The 21,800-nt window shown below is 34.3% G+C and overlaps 1 protein-coding gene and 1 long non-coding RNA gene across 3 annotated transcripts in view; one reads left to right on the forward strand and one right to left on the reverse strand.

The window, feature by feature from the left end:
* LOC124635158 (netrin-B) overlaps nucleotides 1-21,800 on the reverse strand; it is a 133,083-nt gene that overhangs the window by 103,347 nt on the left and 7,936 nt on the right. The gene's annotated exons all lie outside the window — the stretch shown is intronic.
* LOC124635161 lies at nucleotides 10,853-11,293 on the forward strand. The gene is made up of 2 exons (XR_006984975.1): nucleotides 10,853-11,098; nucleotides 11,190-11,293. It is a non-coding gene; the product is annotated as an uncharacterized LOC124635161 (long non-coding RNA).

Genomic DNA, 21,800 nt, shown 5'->3' on the forward strand with positions numbered 1-21,800 from the left:
TAAAATTCATTACAATAGCGATGACATAGTTAATTTTTACAGTTACTGCTAAGATAATATAGTGTTCTGAATTAGCAATTTAAAATATAAAATAATACTCTATGTGTGTCTGTATGTTTTAATTTAAGAGTATAATGGCTAAAAAAAACTTCATGTCCAAAAAATTGTATATTGGCGGACTCATTACCACAGGGCATCCTCTACCAGTCAACCATTGGGATAAAGATTTTTAATAACCAAAGCAAATTATCTAAAAGATTTTAGCTCTAAATAAATTCCACGTGCTAAAGTCAAGGAAATATAATTAACATTTTCAAGAAAAGGGCTGCCCATTAAACTTAACTCCTAATTAATTTTCATAATCAACTCTTGAATTAGAACGAATTTAGAACCGGCAAATCTAGTTTAGATATTAATTAATGAATTCAGATTGAAACAATCGCTGGGACTTGCTAATTACCTATTCATATATACATACATAGAATGATAATGCAATAAGCGTTATATATATATTACGTAATGACAATATACAGTACATTATGTTCGCGCTAAGTACGTGTGAGATGGGTTATTAATTAGGAACGTATTTAGTGTAAATACCGACTGTTGATTGAAGGAAATTAATTACAAATTATGTATGTATTGTACATAATCAGAAGTCTAGGCAGTAGTGTCTAGATAACATCCCTGCATATATTAACGGTCTTCATAAATTAATTAAAATGTATAATTTCTTTATTTCAGACTGTCTATCCCCGGCGGTTTCACCCACGTCTGGACAGAACCATCCCTTGCACTGGGTTAAGATAGTAGTCTATCTGTCTTTCGGATGCTTAAGCTACATCAAATAATATCCGTACCTATATAATGCATTTATTGCAAGAAAGAGTAACCAACATCCAAATCACATTTAGAATATTAGTATCAAAAAATAAACTAAGATACCTATAACGTCCATTAAACTTGGACCTTAAAATTGTATATATCCGTCCGTAATCTGTTTATAATGTGACATCGAATGCAATAGAAGCCGTACTAGTAGGTGCATGCAACATATGGCCAGTCGGATTAAAGACCCAACGCGAGTGACTGGACTATAAGTAGGTACCTAAGTTCTAGTTTATAGATAACCTAGTGACACATGCAACTTTCTTTGAGCAAATCACTTGAACCAAGTGAAAGAAAGAGGTTAGGTCCAGAACCAAGACTTTCATAGATACCTACGTAAATAAGCATTCGAAACCAATCTAAATATAATTTATTTTGAAGTTGCATATAATATGCTTCCGCAACCGTAACTCAATGACCCAAACAACTCATCATTTACGACCATTACAAACACACATTTGTACACCGAAAGAAATTTAAAATATGGCCAATAAAGCCATTATAAGCTGTCAAAACGTTGTGTTAGACACCATAAACATACAGACGTGGGCAGAACTGATAGACGAGCAACAAACTAAAAACACTTAAGAGAAACACCCACCGACTTGTAAGAATAGCACGTTGGTGAATATCTGTATTTTTCATAATTCTACATCGTAAAAAGATCACAACAAACGATAGAGCAATGTAATCTGCATAACAACAGCAAAATGATCTCACCTGAATGCAGTATATCTATATGTAAATACGTGTGTATGACTATGTGTATAAAGAATATAAATAAAAAGCCTATCTGACCACTCGGTGTCTAGTAATAGAGCCTTCAAATAAATTAGAGGACCCCTGCGGAGAGGGTGGGGCCAAACTATAAAATTGCGGCGATTTTGCCATACTGAGGCGATGAATACATTTACGCCTTATTTATTATTCAAACCACTAAATATGTGTCTCGAATTATAATAAAATATGTGCTTTATATTGACTGGATACCTGTGTAAGGAAATATTACGGTTGTTCGATTTAATTTGTATCAGTATTAGGTAATTCGTTAGCGCTAATAAGGAAATAAAGTGAAATTCTAGTTCACTTTTATAATGTAGTAAATCTCGGACTTCAGTGCGAACATAACTTTTGTAGATAATGTGGTCCAACTGTTTCTGTAATCAATGTAAAGATATAATGAAATACCTTAAACAGAATAATTTACAACGCAAAATGTTCCACCGAACTTGATTTCAGAACTAAAGAATCACTACAAATTAATTAAATCCATTAGCTTCCGATATCAGTTAGCTATTTTCAATTTAATGACAAACTTGGTGTTTCTTCTGATATTTTATCTTTATTTGCCATGAATTGTAATCGCTCCGCTCAAAACTTACGTCAAATTGAGTTAGTGCGGGGAAAAATTATCGATAGTTTTTGTTTTTTTGTTGAACGTCGACACCTTCTATCGACGACGCAGCGTTTCTCCGCGATAGTCGTGAGAAATGGCGCTAGCTTGCATTCGTAATTAGTTGCCAGTTATTTATACATTAATGGCGTTTGGCAATTTTGTTTTTTATTATTTATTTTACAGCTGTTTCTAATGAGTGTGAGTTAAATGTGTTGCCAGTAGTAAAATTGTGAGGTGGGAGTCGTTTGCGGTCGTAATTTTCATTTACAGTTCTTTGGTTTAATTTTGTTTTTAATCAAGGCACGTGAATTATATTGAGTTGTAAACACATTATTTTACTTATTGGATGTAGCAAAAAATAATGGCATTTAAGAACAGTAATTTCAAAGCAATTTTGTATCTAAATAAGTCTTCATTCTCACAACAACGGTAGCTCAAGGCTTTGTGTTTATTTCAAGCAAATTATTTCGTAATAATTTTACCATAACCTATGTGCACTATTGTCGGATAACTCGTGAAAAACGGCTTAACGAACGTAGATTTTCTGTACAATTTGCTACTTATTGTTAGACAAATAGAGGTGAATTTTAAACAATTTTCCTATCGATAGTTATTTTAATACCGTAAATAATTAGTGATGGTACCTACTTGAGTCTCGCAACACTACGTAGGAGTTCACTAATTATCGAGTAGTTTTGTAATAACGTAGCTATTGAGTGGTAAACTGAGTTTATTTTAACTGTACAACAAAAACAAGTCAAGGGCGAACTGTTTGGTTATTTAGTGGATTATTGGAGCGAACATAAGTTGTATCGTATCTTTACGAGCGTATAATCATGCAGATTGACGGGCCGAGCGCTTGTTCAATAATAGTAACAAATTAGATACTAGGTACTCTACTGGATCGTTGCTTGTTTTAAAACGTTCCAATGCAAAAATAGCATATAGGTACAAGCCACAATTTGTGAAGACACTTCAATGTAAAAGCATTGTCACGCGCTTAGATTTCAGCCACATAGCATAAAACTAGCAACAGCTCCAACACGTTGTAATATCAATAATATTACGAAACCATCACAACAATTTGAATAATACACGTAACATTAAAACAAACACCAGCTAATGAGTCATTAAGATCTTTCCTTAAACAGTTAAGTTGATCTCCGTCATACGTACATACGATATTAAGATTCCCACCGCGCACCAATAGGAAAGTTTAATTACCTGTAACAAGAAACAATAAATTTAGTTAAGACAAAGTGTGAATAACTTAAGTGATTGTACGTGGTTACAACTGTTTAATATTACATGTCACTTAATGATTTATACTGAGAGAATACTGGGTTTTCCCGCGTCTTGGCGCCGTTGCGTAATCACAGAAAATTGGATTCAGTAGGCATTAATTTGTCGGCTAATTCATTGATTCTGGGTAGTCATTGAATAAAGTCTTGACGAGAGTTCAAAAACAATAGGATTTTGTTTTGTCAAATGCAGTTTAATTCTCAGGTCAGATTTTAATCCGTTTCTTTCGATTTTAATAATAAGTGAGCTTATTTTCATACCGATTAAACATAGGAATACAGGACAATATGAATAAAGGCTAGAACTCTCAGATGTCTATCTTAAAAGTTAAACACGCCATACAATAAATATTTAAAACAACAACTTGTTTTATTAAACATTGCTGCCACCTAATATTATGTTTATTAGATAAACCTAGATAGATTTTATGTGGAATCACAATTTACCAACAAAATTTTGTGTCGAAAAAAAATATTTTGTGCAATTCCTATCCAAGCCTAAATGGCCTACGCATATTCTTTCTTAAATAACTAAAAAAACAAATGCTAGTGCAAAGTACGCGAATTGAAGCGAGGTGTGTGTCGGGAGCGCGAGCGCAGATAGTGATCCTAGCGTGGGAGTTACACCACTTTATGGCTTGTCCTCTGTTAAATAACGCTGGAGAGAATACATGGGTTTCTCTCGAGGAAGAAGATTCATGGGGGTTCGGGTTACAGAACGATTTCAAGTTAGGAACTTGTTTTGAGCCTATAGATTTTTGTTAATCGTATTTCAGGTATTAAATTTAAAAGAATTAAACAAAATGTAATGGGGTAATATAAATTCTTATATAAAAGAAAATGCCATTTAGTACTAATTTCAGATACAATTAGGCGCATAGTAGGAAGTGAAGTGCGTGTTATAAGAGCTTCCCATCAAAACTTCCATATAAATGTCTGCAAGCCTTTTTGTACACCAAAATGCCCAAACTTCCCACACTTCACCACTTCCTGTGTGTTTTTGCTAGGATCCTATGTATCTTTCCTACTACTCGCTGAACTCTATAAATAACTTAGGTAAATATCTTTAAAACCCCTTCACTTGTTCTACTAGACTATATTATCTCATCCAGTGTTACTGTTAGTATCTGTGGTACATTTATATTTCTTCTTTATTAAAGTTATGGTATCACTCTGTTGTCTATTGTCAATGTTCTCTCTCCTCGCCACGTTTTTCTGTGTGTTCTTTGCATATTAAAATATTAAGTAATAAAGTAATAATAATGTTCCTTTGTAATATTAAAGTGAAAATAAAAGATGATTAAAAACAAGATATTTATTTTAACAGTTACTATCTCATAAAGTAAAGGATATGTAGTGCTGCTAACTGCTAATGGCAACATTTGCATTGACAAGCCGATATCAAATGAGTGTTGCCATTAACTTGATAGCGGGGAAAGAATATTGAGATAAATGATACGAATGGTTACTATAATTAGATTTTATGTTTAATTTTTTTATCATATTACCATTTATTCCTATTAAGTAAATATCTATATCGCCTTGTTTTTTTAAAACCTATACTTAATGCAAACCATTTGTCAAGCAAAAGGACATCTTCCAAAGAGATCGTTTTTCGATTAATACATTTTCCGAAGCTATATACTTCACAGTATTGTTAATATTTAAGGAGTCTCAAAACATAGACACTAAGAAACTATTCAGATTTTACATAGAGAATGCAACTTTCCACAATAAACTAAACACGTTATATACATTTACGAGTATTCCAGTTTTATTCTGCCACACATAGGTCGTAGTTTTTCCATTTCTGGCTGAGCTAGAAGCGATAAACCTTGAATAACTGCCGGTGATACTGTCTGTAGTCTGTTTATGACGAACAACGCGAGAGGAGGTAGGTATCAACAGATGCTACATTGTAATAGGCTGTTTGCAGTTTTATATTTTTGTCATATGTAAGAAGTAATTGCCTAGTTGTATGGATACTAAGATATTAAGAAAATTCAATTAAAATTCATTTTATGAGAACTTCAATAGAGAGGCATTTTCTTGATCTTTTGAATAAAAGTATTTTAATACGAGTACTTCAAATTATTTTATTTAAACGACTACTGTGTTTGAGGTCTCGGATTAACAGAGTCGTAAAGTTATATCTTATTTTGTCTATGGGGTCCTAAATCTATGATTATCATCATGCACACTAATTACACAAGTACACAAGTTGCCTAAATAAATAAAACTTAGGTATGGAAGAAATCTCAGAGCTAATATTAGTTGAAGTGATTATCTAACGAGCACTAACATTTACTTAGGGCTAATGATCAATTAAATATTAATTTATTTATATTAGGAACCGTTTATATGAACATTTAGTCATAAAATCTTATACATTAGTTCTTACATAACCTTGGAAATGACTCCTAAACTCCAAAACTAGTGCAATCTTTTAGATCTAAGTTAACCTTGTGCCAAATAAGGTGTTCTGTCTTGTGACATATTTGGCCAATTTTGGTGACATTATAGTGTAACAAACACGTAACGCTTTTGTTTTAATTCCACTTTCACTTGGTATAAAAAGGATTTTATTATGAACATATTATATTCCAGTAGGGTTTCACTTTTTACGTGATGTTAATTTTTAAGAAACCGTCTAAATTACCATTTAAGATGGACTGAAATAATTGTTTTGCTTTACTTGTTGTATGGGCCATAACTGAAAATAATTGAAATTAGTTTCCGGCTTCCCAGAAAGAAGTTTGTCCTTCGATTTCTTAAAGACGCCTTGGTCGATATGGAAAATTCTTTATTACTTCATTGGAAATCATGAAAACACATATAATACTACATACTGTACATGGAAAATCAAGAATCTACGACTAATTTTACAATTTCCCTACCTCGGAATAAAATGGAAATCCATCCGTATAATTCTTGATAGTAGTGATATATCATCATTAGTACAAACGAATTCACTGCATCTTGACCTCTACAGCCCCGTAGGGAAAAATATAAATGGCCTATTATTTGCCAGGAAACAAGGCCCTTTACCTAACCTCAACGTTATGTTGCGGAAAATGCGAAGAATATACATGTAATCTTTTATTTCCTTATACATCTTTATATGTGTAAGAAACTCGAATATTAACATTTATATTTAGAAGACATCAAAGCAAAGGTTTTAGAAGGAAAATGTGGGGTTATCATGAAGATGGATTGTTGAAAATAAACTAAATAAGAGTATAAAAATATCTTAGTTCAACATACGTAAAATGTACGGTTTCTTTGGAACATCTTGCAAAAACATAATATCTTACCTATTATGAACATAAAAGGTGACAGAAATTGCTACAGACTATTCAACCTGAAAAGTCAACTGTTGTTTGCAAAACTAGTACTATAATTAGTAATACTTACTTTGTAAAACAGGACATATTAAGACCAGCACGATACAGGACATTCGATACATTTCACTTGGAAAACTTATGATTAAGTAAGTAGATAAATAATGTATAAGTTGGGGTAATAAATAAATAGGATTTATTGCGACTCTCCAGTTTGTATGGACGAGTAATCGATGCATTTGTAAGGAGTTTCTATGTGGAAATATATCTTCCTGGTCTTTATAACGGGTTGGAATACACGGACGGATGGCGGCTAGATTCAATTAGTAATTTGCACGAGAAAAGTTTTAGTAACACCTGATCTAGAAAGTTTGAAGAAAAGTACCGTCTGTAATTTTTTATATTTCTTTCTCTTTCAACACAAAAAAGCATCCATTTAGATACTACGTACAGGCACATAGAGGTGAAACTTATAACACCCCTCTTCTTGCGTTGGGGTTAAATGAAATAAAGAAGTTTTTAAGGCAAAATTTTCTTCGTTATAAGTTTTTACGACTTAGTCACACATGGGCAAACACAAAACAAAGAGCAATAATAATTTACTACGTGACATAGCAATGCCAAATTCGCGTATAACTCGCAAAATATAATTACACAAATACAAATAGAATATATGTACCTATGTAATTGGATGTTAAAGTATCGGAAATGACAAAGTGTTTTAACACTGAAAACCTGTTAACTCATTAATTTCAATACATACATTATATTATATGAGAGAGAAAAGCTAGAAAGTTGATAACTTAACAAACTCTTGACAAACCTATCGCTTTACTAAGAGTAACAACTATTAGTGAGTCATCTAGGCACTCAATATGCATATAAGATGGCTGCAAACACTTAAATATTGTTTACACTAACAGACACATATCGTAGTAGACATATTTATTTGTTTGCCTATTTAGTTAGAATTTGTGTCAAAGAAGCTACTTTAACTTTGGCAAGATTGAGTGATGATCTGTGAAAAACTGAAGATTACTTATATGTATTAGGTAGGTATGCTGAGAATTAGGCCGTAATGTGGTAAACTAAAAAGAAGGCCTGTTTTTAAGAGAGAAAAATCATATCTAGACTGATAATGATTGAATATTACTCCGAACACAGTAATTTGATGCCTTGCACCTGCTCAATAGCGTGCCGTTCATAATTTGACCATTTCGCAAAAACTGTAGCCAAATAACAACAGTATCAAACGTAACCCAAGTTACTCTATCATCAAATAGCTATTTAATACCGTAACTATTCTCCAAATCTATCCAGTCGTTTCCGAGATAGGCCCTAACAAAAATACCTGTCCATTGTGACGCCACTTTCTGGTTTGGTCACACTTTCGCGCCGTGAATATTCATAAAATGTCTACCAACAGTGTGAGCCGTGCTCATACAGTGCGGAGGATTTCAACAATGTTTTACTAATAAATAATAATACGTGAGGCTGAATAATGCTGATATTTTTCGTTGACGAGTGCTTCAGGTAGACCCTTATCTTCCGAAAGTCCTCACGTCCTTCACGGCTCAGGAAAATGATATTTCATCTCCTAAAAGTGTCCCCTTGTATGCTATAGAATGATGCATCGGGATGGATATCCTATATTGAGGAAAGGTTTCATGCTCTTTATAGTAAAACAAAACATTTTTCTATCCGTGTTTATAGGTCTATCAATACGCGTGCTCGAAGGAAAACTGTTGCAACTGTACTGTTCACATTCTCAGCTACCTTATTTTTGTTACAGGCTGGTGATTTTTCCATACACGTTATGGAAAAGCAATCCTAGAATTTCATGCTAACAATATAAGCGTCTTACTCTCTAATTCAATTCTAAATAACAGTTATATCCATAACAAAATTAACAAATCATGATCAACTACCGAACTGTTTGGATCGCATACAAAACGGGGTCAAACTTCAAACTCCTGCACCTGTTCATACCTGCACATCTGCAAACTATTGACCCAATAAGCTGTCTGTATGTTTGTATGCTCGCATGTTTGTCCGTCAGTTTGTACAGAGCGGCTGCAGTCTCAGATACTGAGCGCAAACAGCTTGGAGGAGCTTGATGGCTGACAAAACATGATACCCGCCTGTGGAGAGTTGTATACGTAACGGGATGTTTGGTGGAGATGAATGATGACGTGGAATTGGAATTTTGTTATTGTTTCTTGAAGTTATAAAGGTAGGAAAAGAGGTGGCTATCGAGTAAAGGCTACTCCAATATTTAATCAATTTGTTTCGATGATTTTACTGTACTATCTACTCTTGGCACAATTTGTTGAATATATCTGACTACTGCATAAACGATTAGTCCAAATGGCTATCGACAAATCCCAAAAAAATACAAACGGAAGCCATTGACAGCTTGTCAAAATACTTTTTGCTCTCTTTCCGGGACCGGGAGTTTTACATTGATTTGAAAGCAAATTATTCTCTACGGAATAACATAAAAACTGGTTTGTAAGTTCTGGGAAGTTACGACATAAGCCCGCCAGGGGCAGCAGCCCAGTAGGCTTAAGAAACATCAGGAAATCATATCACTGTTGAAAGTACATATTTCAAAACTCACTCTGAGCTAAATCTTGCGTACTTAAGCCCTTCTAGTCGTAAAACAGAACAATAGCTACTGACGTGAGAACGTGAAGAAATTGGGGAACATTATCATGAAAGTCAATTGTACTAAAATAACCTCAAATTGGTTTGAAAGTACGGCATTTTACTGCAGTTTATATGACCACAAATGATCCAAATTGGTACACTAGAGTCCAACAATGATAACATTAACGTAACTAGAGATTTTTATAGCATTCTTCGCATACAAAGTTGCTGTGAAAAATCTTAAAGTTATAAACGGTTGGTAATAAGTATTCAAGTTAACTAGCAGTTAGTAGTTTAGTAGTTAAGGTGACAGTTACCGACGGCAGGCGAGGTGACAATGTGTTTTACACTGCCAAGCGATGAAGACACCCTGCTGATAGTCACACACGGGACCGAGGAATGGACAATTCTGCTTTTTACAGCTATACTGTACTTTGTACTAACTCATTTACTTGTTTCCTCATTAGTGCAAGAAAAAAAAGATCTTTAAATTAGTCAGATTCTACGTTTTAACTCTTTTCTGTACATAATCTTGAGTTTTTATGAGATTGTTATTTATCAATGACAGAACAATCGCGATAGACCCTGTCCTTCGTAGCCATTTAGCAATTAATATTTTTTCAGATCTTGTAATATATGACCATCGAATATTTTCATTATCAAAATGTGTCTGTACACAAATGCTTCACCCTCCCAGTGCCCGTATGTCTCATCTCTTAAGTACGTCTACGAGGGCCACTAAAATGCAGCTAGTTAGTAACAGTCGCAGTCCTATGAATAAATTAATAATATACGCGTTATGGACGCCCGGCGGAATCTCCAGTAATTGGAACTTACATTCGACCGGCATTTTATCGCTCCGGCGCCATTCCGGACCATGAAATTATAAAAGTTCCTTATTACGACGTAGAGGACAAATTCTGTAATTTGGTCTGCATGCTTTTTTAAGTAGTTCGGGCAAAAAGATGAAAATTTTCTTGTACTGCTTGGAAAGTAAGATGGTAAGTATTGAAAGTTACACTATTTTCTTATAAGAAGGACACTTGAATTCATCAAGAGACAAAGACTGAGCAACAAAAATAATACTTTAGGAAAAACTATTAGAAACATTAGACTGTTCGAAAATAATACAAAAACCATTTCAACCATTAAAACTTGAACCAGTGTACAAACAAATCCTAGTCAAAATACTTTTAAAGTTGTACATTGCGCAACCAAAACTTCCAATAGCTTTTGTTTCGTTTCTAGAGTCTGGCCAACGAAAGCTGACCACGAATTATTTTCTAAACTTTTAATATGGCAATATTTTAGAACTGTCAAAATGTCCCATTGACGTTTCTTAATAAAGTCAGTTTGTTATTTTATTTCATTGGTTTTGTATAAAATAATGCCGAAAACAATCAAAAGTTCGACGAGAAAGCTTCTATTTACTATGATTGACTAATATAAAGACGTACAAAGTGATTTGAATCAGAAATTTGCAGAGAAAATACGACGACTGTATTCAGTCATTTCACTTTTAGGTTAGTTTTTTGAATTTCCATTGAAACATCTTGATACTTTTGACTTATTTGCAAAAAACGCAATAGTTTTCACGGTGTATCTACTTTTCAGATAATATTGACGAGGACAACGACTACGGGGAAACAAAACTTACAACTGCGGAAATAGTAAAGAAATTAAAATATCTATTCCATCAAATAAACGTTTTGTAATAACTTTTTTTTTTATTCATCCCTGTGGACTTCAATGCATGCAGAAGTTAAAAAATGCCATACCCTGGCTATGCTATGGCATTTTTAATAATGTTATTACAGTCGTAATGTTCTGATATGAAAGACTGATATAAATATCGCTTATTAGTTTAGAATAATAATAAGTATCAACTCTGTTTAAGCAGCGTATAGCCGGGGTTGCCAGCTCTTGATTTTTTAAAATTGCCGCCTTTTTTCGTGGACAGCTTTCGTTGGCCAGACTCTACACAATACGGCTATTGAAATGCCAGTATTACAAGTTAGCAAAAAGGACAAATATGCCTTTTTATTCGTTCACAAACGTGCGGATTTATCCATGACAGACGTATGGAAGGATTAGCCCACTGTGCGATTTTTTATCTATGGATAATCCCACATAGGGCTTCTGTGTCTAGGTAGAAAAGGGAAACAGGCTTACGTTGTAAAACCTGGACTTTCAAAGGGCTGTATTCATGATGTTTTGAAAGTCGTAAATACATTTGTATCCAATTTGCAGTCTGTTTTGAAAGAAATTATGTGAAAACGGTGTTGTAAACCTCTTGTTATTGTATTATTTGACACCCATGGATTATTTTACAATAGTTATTGATCCTTGTTTAGTGGCTTAGTCAAAGAACTGATAAATTCTCATTAATTTCAGTTACTGTAAATCATTTTCAGTGTCCGCCATTTTGACACAAAACATCGATTTCCAATAAATACACAAGTATCGCTAAAATTAGCATAATAACTTAATAACTCGGAACTGTAACTGTTATCTGATTTAACAGTTTATTTGACAATAAGTCAGTTAATAAATAGCCTGGTATAGGATTATCGTAAATTGTAATATTATATTGTTGTCGGCGTTAATAATAATTGTGACAAGATAATTTGTAGCTGAGATACACGTAGTAGTAAATAGTATTTGCTGGTATCAATGGAATTATGATAGATTATGAAATAATTGTTTTGTCGTGATACGTTAGCTTTATTGTGTTAAAGGCACGGAGGTAATTGTTTAACTTTATGAAGGTTTTCCTCAATTTAATAAGTAGGTGTATAGTAAGGTGGCATGTTATTTAATTTATTGTTTAACCTAGTAGGCCCTGATATTGTACATACGAACATAATGATAAACTAACGTAATTTAATTCGTAAAAACATGAAATAAAAGTCTTCCGCCTAGGTACGTTCAACTTAAAAAATAAATAAGATTAGCATACCGTCTACGAAGAGAAATCTACAGAAAAGAAAATAATTTACGTGAGTACCTGAAAATCCTGAAATGAGTCGCACCGGTAGTGACGTCATGATTTATTCATTCCGACTTCCCTTGGAAAATTAACGAGATCCATTCATTGGGGGAAGTGAGTGTCAGTTTGTGTGTACAAATCTCAGGAACGGACAAGATTGCATGCTGTAAATGTGACTTAATTAAACTTTTTTGCTTTAAAAAATGTGTTAAATTGCTGTCATTTGAATTTCTTTGATACTTTTTTTTTGGTGTTTCTAAATCTACTAAGGAAAACTGAATGCATTTCATCTTTACGTTTTCTTAAATAAAGTGATGAAGGCTCATTTTTATGACTCTTAAATAAATACCTATCATAAATTAAAATTTATGAAAGTTCTTGCCAGATATTATTACGTGCGAGTCAAAGATTGACCAACATTTGTGAAATACTCGAAATGTCTGCATTACCACAGATATGAGCTAAAGAAAACACGACAATCAAGTTAGCCGACATTTTAATACAACTTAAAATTCAAGCAACGTTCTCGTGAAGGCAAAATTATAATAATTTCCTGCCCATACTGCCAACATCACAGCGTGAATGGACTTTTTACAACTGCGCTCAAAGAAAACAAAGTTTTCACAACTCATTTCTGAAAAAAGAACCTTCAGTACCTAAAAGTAAAGTTCAAAATCAAATGTGCGCGGTAAAGTTGACAAATCATCACCAATAAGAGTGTGTGCCAATGATATTATGCGTAGACACGAGTTCGGTCCCATCCACTATGTTTATTTAATCTTAAACAAACAAAAGTCTACCCTACTCCGTGTTAATACGATCTACTTTCACCTAAACCTACACTAAGCTTATTTTTTTAACGCAACTTTATGTAAATGCAAACAATTAAAATTAACCTTTAGGGGTAACGTAATAAAGTCGTAATTACGAGTGTTGGGTCGGTTCATTAAGGGGAAGTACTGTCGGAGGAAGTTCCGCGGCATTATGTCGCGATAATCCGCGCGGGGTATGCGTGTGCGCGTCACACGCGACGTGCCCTTAAGGCGACGGTCGAAGGATTACAAAAATATTTTTTATTAACGTTATTGACCGATGAAAGTGACATAATGAAAGAAATCGCGGTGAAAAATGTTTCCTCTACCGCTTTATGTGGTGGTGACCATTACGAGACCAGGACACGAAGATGAAACAGCGCGGTGTTTCGACAAACCATTAGTCATCTGTGAATCGAATCTATTCACGTTTGATACTCGAAAGCTTTCTCTCTGGAGTAAAAATAAAGAACATTTCTATAAAAAGCAAGACACGCGTGCCTAATAAATTGTAACAATGTTACTTTATGGGCCTCTGATATTGTTCATAAACTAATAATACCTAATACTTGGAAACAGCGGTTCCTAGTGTTAGAAAGCTACAAACTTTTTCATCTTATTACAACTTTTACGTATTTTCGTAAGTAAAAAACATAAGCAATGGTTCAAAGCGAAAAATCTTGTTTCCGCAATGCTATCGTATTTAATCACATCGTTGCCAAAATGTTTGTTTTAAAAAATTTTCAAAAGTTTTGAGGGATTAGCTCCAGAGTTTCCATAGAGAATATTTGTGAATCAAGTTTTGATAACTTTACAGAATACTCTCTTAAACGAAATTATAGAATCACTAAGCATTCAGAAAAGTATAAATCAACATCAGATTACGAATAGAGTGCTCTATTAAGTAATTCCGAGTGTCTCCCACAGTGGGACAGCGATATCAATAAACACAGTTGTCCCGCAAGTTTTCCAATTACACGTACTTAGCATTGTGTCGTTATATTAAGTTAAACGTCTGTCGGCGAGCGGGCGCGCCGCCATCCATCTCCGTCATACGCCGTCATTTGTAGTTCCCGCCACTCGCCAGCCCCCACCAATCCCCGTATTGAATCTCAGCCCGCTCTGTTTGACTAATGGCAGCCCCGCCATCGTCCAAACTGATTTATTAAATAAATTAACGTCTGCAAGATAAACGAGCTTTTTAAAGGCAAATTCTGATGCGAATTATCTAACGCGCCGACTTCGCCTTAACTTCGGTTAATCTTGTTTCACAAAAGAATTCGCTTTACTTTTCTGAACAGCCAAATCCCCCTTTTGATTCGTACTGAATTCTACGTGTTTACAATCGTCACGGACGATACAAAAAAAGTATTTTCCGCCAATTTTAACATAACCTCAATAAAATCCAACCTTTCTCGTAACCTCCTTTGTGTGCGTGGCATAGACAAAAAAAAATGTTTTCATACGTCGCAAAAGAAATAAATCAACATGGCTAAACTCACCCCAGTGGAAACCGTAAAGTTTAGGGCGCATATTGCTAATAAAAACAGGGGCAGTGCCACCCCCGCGTGCAATGAAACGGATACAATAAATAAATGCCATAATTAACTCTATTCATACATCAAATTATCTGCTGTATTTACGAGATCCCCAACATTTTTGCGTACAATGAAGTCGTATATTGTGTATAGAAAGCGCGCGAATTGGAATCGGATGACAGTTGGACGGCCATTTTGCACTGCTGTATTGACAATAATGGTTGCAGGTCGGGGGTGTGAATGTTGCAAAAGGCGTGCATCTGCGTAAAGTTTTGATGCACGACTTAATTTGTAGTAATTGAATTGTAGCGATGCGCAGCTGTTGAATGGCGGGTATTAATGTTGTTAAGCTAATGAATGCGTGTGGAGGGACGGTGGCCATTGTCGTCATCTGTTGCATGTCTACGTAACGTAGTGCTTACTGGACGCGAGTGGACAAATATCCACCTCCGCGGTAGTCGCACCGTGACAGTAAGCCGTTCGTCAACCCACTGTACTTTGTTAACAACGGGTAAATACGTTAACCGTTAGTTTTAAGACGTGGTAGTTAAAATTCATATTTAATGCAGATAACACACAAAATACTCGATGTAAAATCCTAACTATGTTTAATAGACACAAACATACTTAAGTTGAAACTACATTCATATCTTAATGACTCCATTAACACGTTTATATTATTGACAGGAATTTCAGTCCCGTCGTTACCCTACATCTGGACTGTACACAAATAAGCTGAAACATTTCAATTTGTGATGTGAAGCATTCATCTAAATAGAGTATTTGTTTGACAATTCGGAAACATACTTATTTTGGCGAAAGGCCAATTTAGATCCTATGTAGGCGAGTCGGAATGGCGGCTGCCTGAAATAGAACAAATTGCAGTCATTTGTGAGACAACGGTACATCTTGTTATAGGCATGGACGAAAGTACGATGTGTAAGTTAGATTTCCTAGTTTTCAGAAAATAAATTTTGAAAACTTTTTTTAAGAAATTTACGTTAAATTTACTTATTATATGTAAATGTTTAAGTTCTAAAGTTCTGAAGTATATGCATTAGCACCTCACCTAAATAAACCCTACACTGCAGGACCCAACTTTACAACAACTTCAAAAATCCTCAAAATTTTTAACAAAAAAAAGGATACATAGACCAAGTTCCTCTTAGCATATAAAGACTGAAATTATTAGCTTAAATTCTTTAAAGAGACCTCTACATATTTTAAGTCTTCATATTTTTAAATACCGAAAACAAAACACCACCTATAACGAAACCACCTGTTGTTCCAAGTTCAAACCATAAAATCAGAAACAAACAAAGTCTTTATTCTCAAAACAGATTCGTATTTCGAATTACATAACTGGCAACAAACGTTTCCATTGACGGCCGTTGAAAAAAAGCAAAGAGTCCTGTTACAGTGCGCCATAAATCTAGCTTTAACCGCGCGTTTAACGCCAGGTTAAAATAGAACGGCGGTTAGAGTGACCAGGTGGACGCGGGTGCGCGGACAAGAGAACCTGGATTTTGTTGTGTAACTTTGTAGTGTTTGACTGTTAACTTCCTGGTGGGATAAATAATCAGAGGTGGGATAATAAGACATAAATCATACCAATATTTTGGATGTATCAATCCAACAGCATGTATGGAATAGTTTACTTTTTAATTCCAGTCACCTTTAAAATTTAAAACCTACGTTGAATCGGCTATGGCCAAGTAGATAATGATGAAGTGGATTTATGGAAGTTGTTTTCAAAATTGTAAAACAATAGTGAACTACATTTATATTGAACAAAAATAAATGAAATTTGTCCTCTAAGCGATTTGAATAGTGCATGTTAGAAAGCTAAATTCATAGAGCTCAGAAACGATTAAAGTTCAATATCCCAGAATAAGTCGCCCCATTTCTGGCGACACTACACCGCGCCATACTAAACGTTAGTTATTACAGCGACGGTTTTATGACTGATATTCGAACTAAACGTATCGTTATTTTAAACAAATGTGCCGTAAAAAACTGTATAATGACTGCGACTTTCACAGCTTCCTCAAAGCTATTTCAAACGTTAGAAGCACGTGTAATAAGGAAAATATTTTTAGTAATATGCGACACTTTCTATGAAGTCTGGGTTTTAATGTGACTCTTAACCTTCAAGGTGAATTTTTAGACTCCACTTCATTGACATACATTCTGAAATAACAACAGTATAGGCAAGAAACTAAACGCACTTTTCAATCCCTAATCATCAACACCAAACAAAAACTTGGCAACAAGTTTTTAATAATCACACGTCAACACATATACAGCCTTAAGTTGAGCTAACGACATATTATTAGAAGAATATCTGAACGCATTTAACTGTCATTACTGTCATCGGCCATCATCCATCATGGCGGCTTAAATTCTAACGGCGCGGTCTGAACAAGGCATTTTTAAATTATCTCGTTGTTCAATACGGATAGACCTATTTCCATAATAATGTAATCTATGAATAGACTGGCGTCTTGTTCATCCGGGACAAATATTTTGGTTTTACTTGACTAAAAGCATTTAGAACTGTTGTAGAAACTAGGTCGCCAAAAGTTCACCTTAATGCGAGATGCTTCTAAAACATTCGCGTCAGAATAATCCTAGTTTAGACATTCTAAGTATTGGCTGGGATTGAGCACTTATGTTTCCCCTTATTTACAACTTTTTTCAGCACTGTCCTCCCTTAAGTTAATGACGGAGTCAGTGAGAGTAATTACTGAGATTTAATTTAATAACAAGATGAATTTTCCCGGAACATCCTCAAAAACTGGCAGACGGATAATCCGGATTACGCACTCTAAGCTGATTCAAGTACCTATATGCATATTTGAACCATTTGCCTACCGTCAAATGGTTTAGTCAACAATTTTAGAACATGTATGCTATCTTAATTTACATGATACTTATATTTACGCAAGAATAGTCAATTACTTAGCTGCATGTCCAACAATTTTTCACAAGAGCGTAAATTAATGTTAAACCTATGCAAGCGGACATGAATAATTCATATACAGCATTATTGTATTCAGATTTTAATAACTAATAGTTAAATGTTTACACAGGAATTATTAGATTCTGTCGCAATGTGCGTTTGTGGGGATTTATCTTGAGGTGGTGGAATGAAGGCATATTTATCAGTATAAAGTGTGAAGCTATGCTCGTGCGGGGTCGGAGGTCAGCGCTGGTTAGCAGTGACCCAGGGCAGTGGCAGCCAGGAGTTGCCAACTTAATGACATTATTATATTAGTTTTTATGTGGCTGGCAAGGCTGTGACACCTGGGTATAGTCATTTAGCGGTGAACAACCGCGACATTTATTATGAATCATTATTACAACAGCGAGTTGAATTATTTAAGGTTATCTTGTGGTAAGTAAGTTACAGTACGAGCAACCGATATTGTTTTCAAACGTCTTCAGATACAGATTTTTCGTATTAATTCTATAACAAGAAGATAGAACTCTCCAATCAAAACTCGAAATCTATCCATAATAAGTACTCTTTTGATCAGAAGAGAGACAAGAACCTATTGTATAAGAAAAACTTTATTCATATGTATGAAAGCTTAAACACATACAAACAAGCTTATAAACACACCTAGAGTGGAGATCAAAACATATTTTCGTGCACACAAAAAAATATAAAAGCTTAACTTTCATCCAACTCTAACTACGTATAATGAGGGTTCCATTATCATCATAAAGGCATATAACTATTAGATCGACAAGCAACTTAACAATTTCATATTTTGAGAACAGCTTAACATAATAAGCTTCTATCAACCAAAGTACGTTGACCTATCAGGAAGTTTTAACTGTTTGGTTCCCAGTACAAAGGGGGACAAATGAAGGGTCTTTTTAAACTGGTTGTTTAGTAATTGAACTATCGCGTGTCTGCATACATAATTCTAAAGGAAATGACTTAAGTGCTGTTTTGAAAGAAAAGTGAAATAAAGTGTTTGTTTTCATTGAAAACTTGTTTCTTATGTTAAGCAATGTGGTTGTGGTGAGAAATATGTGGTGTTATGGGAATGTCAAGAAGTTATCGGAGAAATTTTAGAATTATTTATTGTTTAAGTGAGAATGCTTGTTACCTAGTTATCTGCACCTGTACTTAGTAAATAAAATAAACATTGAAAATAAATTAAAATTTAAAACAGGTAACTCAGCAAGAAATATTGTTCATACTCTCCCATCTCTATAAACCAAATAAGTCTCAATAAAATGCTTTCTACAGAAATCACACAATAACATTTCAAAGTAGTAAAATTCCATTAAAATGCCCATTACAATCCACTACAATAACCTATTACTCGAACTTATCTTCCGTTCAAACAAACCGCTCTATTCATGCATTTTTCATGTCCACATTAGCATAGAAACATTATCTGTGAAATAAAATAAACGCGAGCATAGTTGGCTGGTCCCCAAGTTTCCAATAAAGTTGCATTCCGTGCCCAATGGCCAATGAGCTAGTTACAAGTTATTCCGTTTGACAAACGATGCCTGTTTACATAGTAATCAGCTTTCTTTCGCGGAGATAGTTTATTGCTTGTTTTGTTATTTTTACACTTAACATTATCCATCATTAGGTTTTATATTTGATCTCTGTTAGATCCAAAACAAGCGAATGCTCATTCTATCTCTGCCTGTCAAATTCTTTTAGAAAGAACTACTAAAGACTGTGTTGTCAAGAATAAAGGAATTTGTTAGGAATGTCTGCCGAAATGCAGCATGTTCTTGATCTTCATATCTTTAGTTTTTTGTTCGTTTAGTTTAAGCACTTCTTAGCATGTGTCATGTCACTCTGCTTTCATGTTGACGCATAAAATAAAAACGGCTTGCAATCTTATAGCAAATCGACAGTTACAAATTATTTAGGTATAATTAAGACAAAAAATATTTATGGTATAGTGACATTTTACAGTACTCCGAGTTTATGAAAATGAAAATGAATGAAAAAACCCACACAACAAACAAACAGTAAGTAGCAACACATAAACCATTAATATTCTTAATGACGGCTGTAATCATCATCAGCCGTAACGATTCCAAATGAATCATTGTCAGCATTGAGATTATAACGACACAATATTCAAGCATTCAACTTCGGAAATCATTCAACAAAACAAAACTGACAGTTTGTCCTTATGTCACCAATTTTCGCAAACTTAACTTCACCCTTTTAAAAATTTAATCATCACCCTTATTACTCAAGTCATTAGTTTGTAAATCGATTGAGATGTACCAACTAGAGTAGTAAAAGTAAGTTTGTTTTCGAACTGTCAACTGTAATTGATGTGTTGTTAAGTTTTGACCGCCCACTATGCTAAATCTTTTTTGTCGTAAATACGTACAATGGTTCTATAAAAACAATAGTGGTAATAAAATAATGTTAGTGTGTACCTGAGGTTGAATATTTAAGATTTCCTAAGAATTACTTGTGGGAGAGATTTAGTTAGTTACTAGTAAATGTCCCGCTGATTTAACCAATACAATTGACTAATGTTGTATTGTATGTAACGGATATTCACTGTGTGTGGCGAGTTCGATTCCAACAGAACACAAGTTCCGGGATCGAGTTTTTATGCAAACTTGTTTGTGTTTATTTAGGAGAAATTCCTATTGCAGAACAAAATAAATAAACAAAATGCAAGTGTGAGGTCACATTTTGTTTCCTGGTTTTCAGTTTTTATAAGTTTTCATGTACCTACTGAAATAACATGGTATGTTTTTCAAGCAAATAATTATTTTTAAAGATGGCAAAGTAAATGTACAAATATTTACTTTGTCCAGTATCTATAATTTAACTTTATTTGAAAGAGGTCAATATTAACATGATAACAGGCGCTAGTTTATATCTAACCGAGTGAGCTAACCTCTAGTACGAATATAACCGTGTCGGCATCACTCAAAGCCTTGGTAGCAACGTGTTGGGTCGGAGATCAGCTCAGCGCAAATAACGGAGCCTGGGTAACTAACTGGACTGGTTAGTTCTGTACTAACCTTTAGCTGAAGTTAAAAATGTGTTTTTTTTTTCAGATATAAGAATTCAAAGTTGGTGGTGAAGGAAAAGGACAAGGGACATCTATCTTAAGGAAACCTGGACTTTTAAGTGTAGTTGAAGTTTATATGATTTGCTTTTCCTGGATGAGGAGAGCCTTTTGTGGGATAATTAAGAGGCAGATTATGTGTATATACGAGTAGGAACTTCTGGGATTTTAAAATTTATTTCATGAAGGTTTACTGCCTCAAAGTTAGAAAAAATAACTTTTACACAGTACCTACAGCTACATAAAATAAATACAGCTTCGTAACGTATTTATATATTCATCAATAGGTAGAGATAGAGTAGATATACACTTAATAACCAGACGCGACACTCGAAAGCCCATGATCTGTACTGGGTCAAGCACTAGCTCGTGTTGCACTCGAGCCACAGAGTAAATAAATACAGACGGTTTAGATAACTGTGTTCTTTACTCTGTGCTTTGGCTGTAATGATAGCGGAACAAATTTTTTGTCAAAGTATTTATTCCCATACGGATCTATCAAATTCTATGAAACGTCAAAAACTATGTGAAATGTTGGTCCCTCAAGAAGTGGGTAGTTTCTTGGTATTTAACACAACAGTAAAATTGTTCATTGGGATAACTAATTTGGTCCTCATTAAATAAATTAGATTAAAGGTTTTCCTTCCGTTAAAATATGTATATGTATTTTCTCATGTTAACTTGATTTGACTTCGTTTATCAATCCACCTTCTTAACATGCTCTTCAAGGCAAAGTGGTTATCAAAGAAAAACATGATTACCTATCTATACACAACATCTCTATTTAATGACCATTTCTAGAGACT

This window comes from Helicoverpa zea, chromosome 12, assembly GCF_022581195.2.
Source record: "Helicoverpa zea isolate HzStark_Cry1AcR chromosome 12, ilHelZeax1.1, whole genome shotgun sequence".
NCBI lineage: Eukaryota > Metazoa > Arthropoda > Insecta > Lepidoptera > Noctuidae > Helicoverpa > Helicoverpa zea.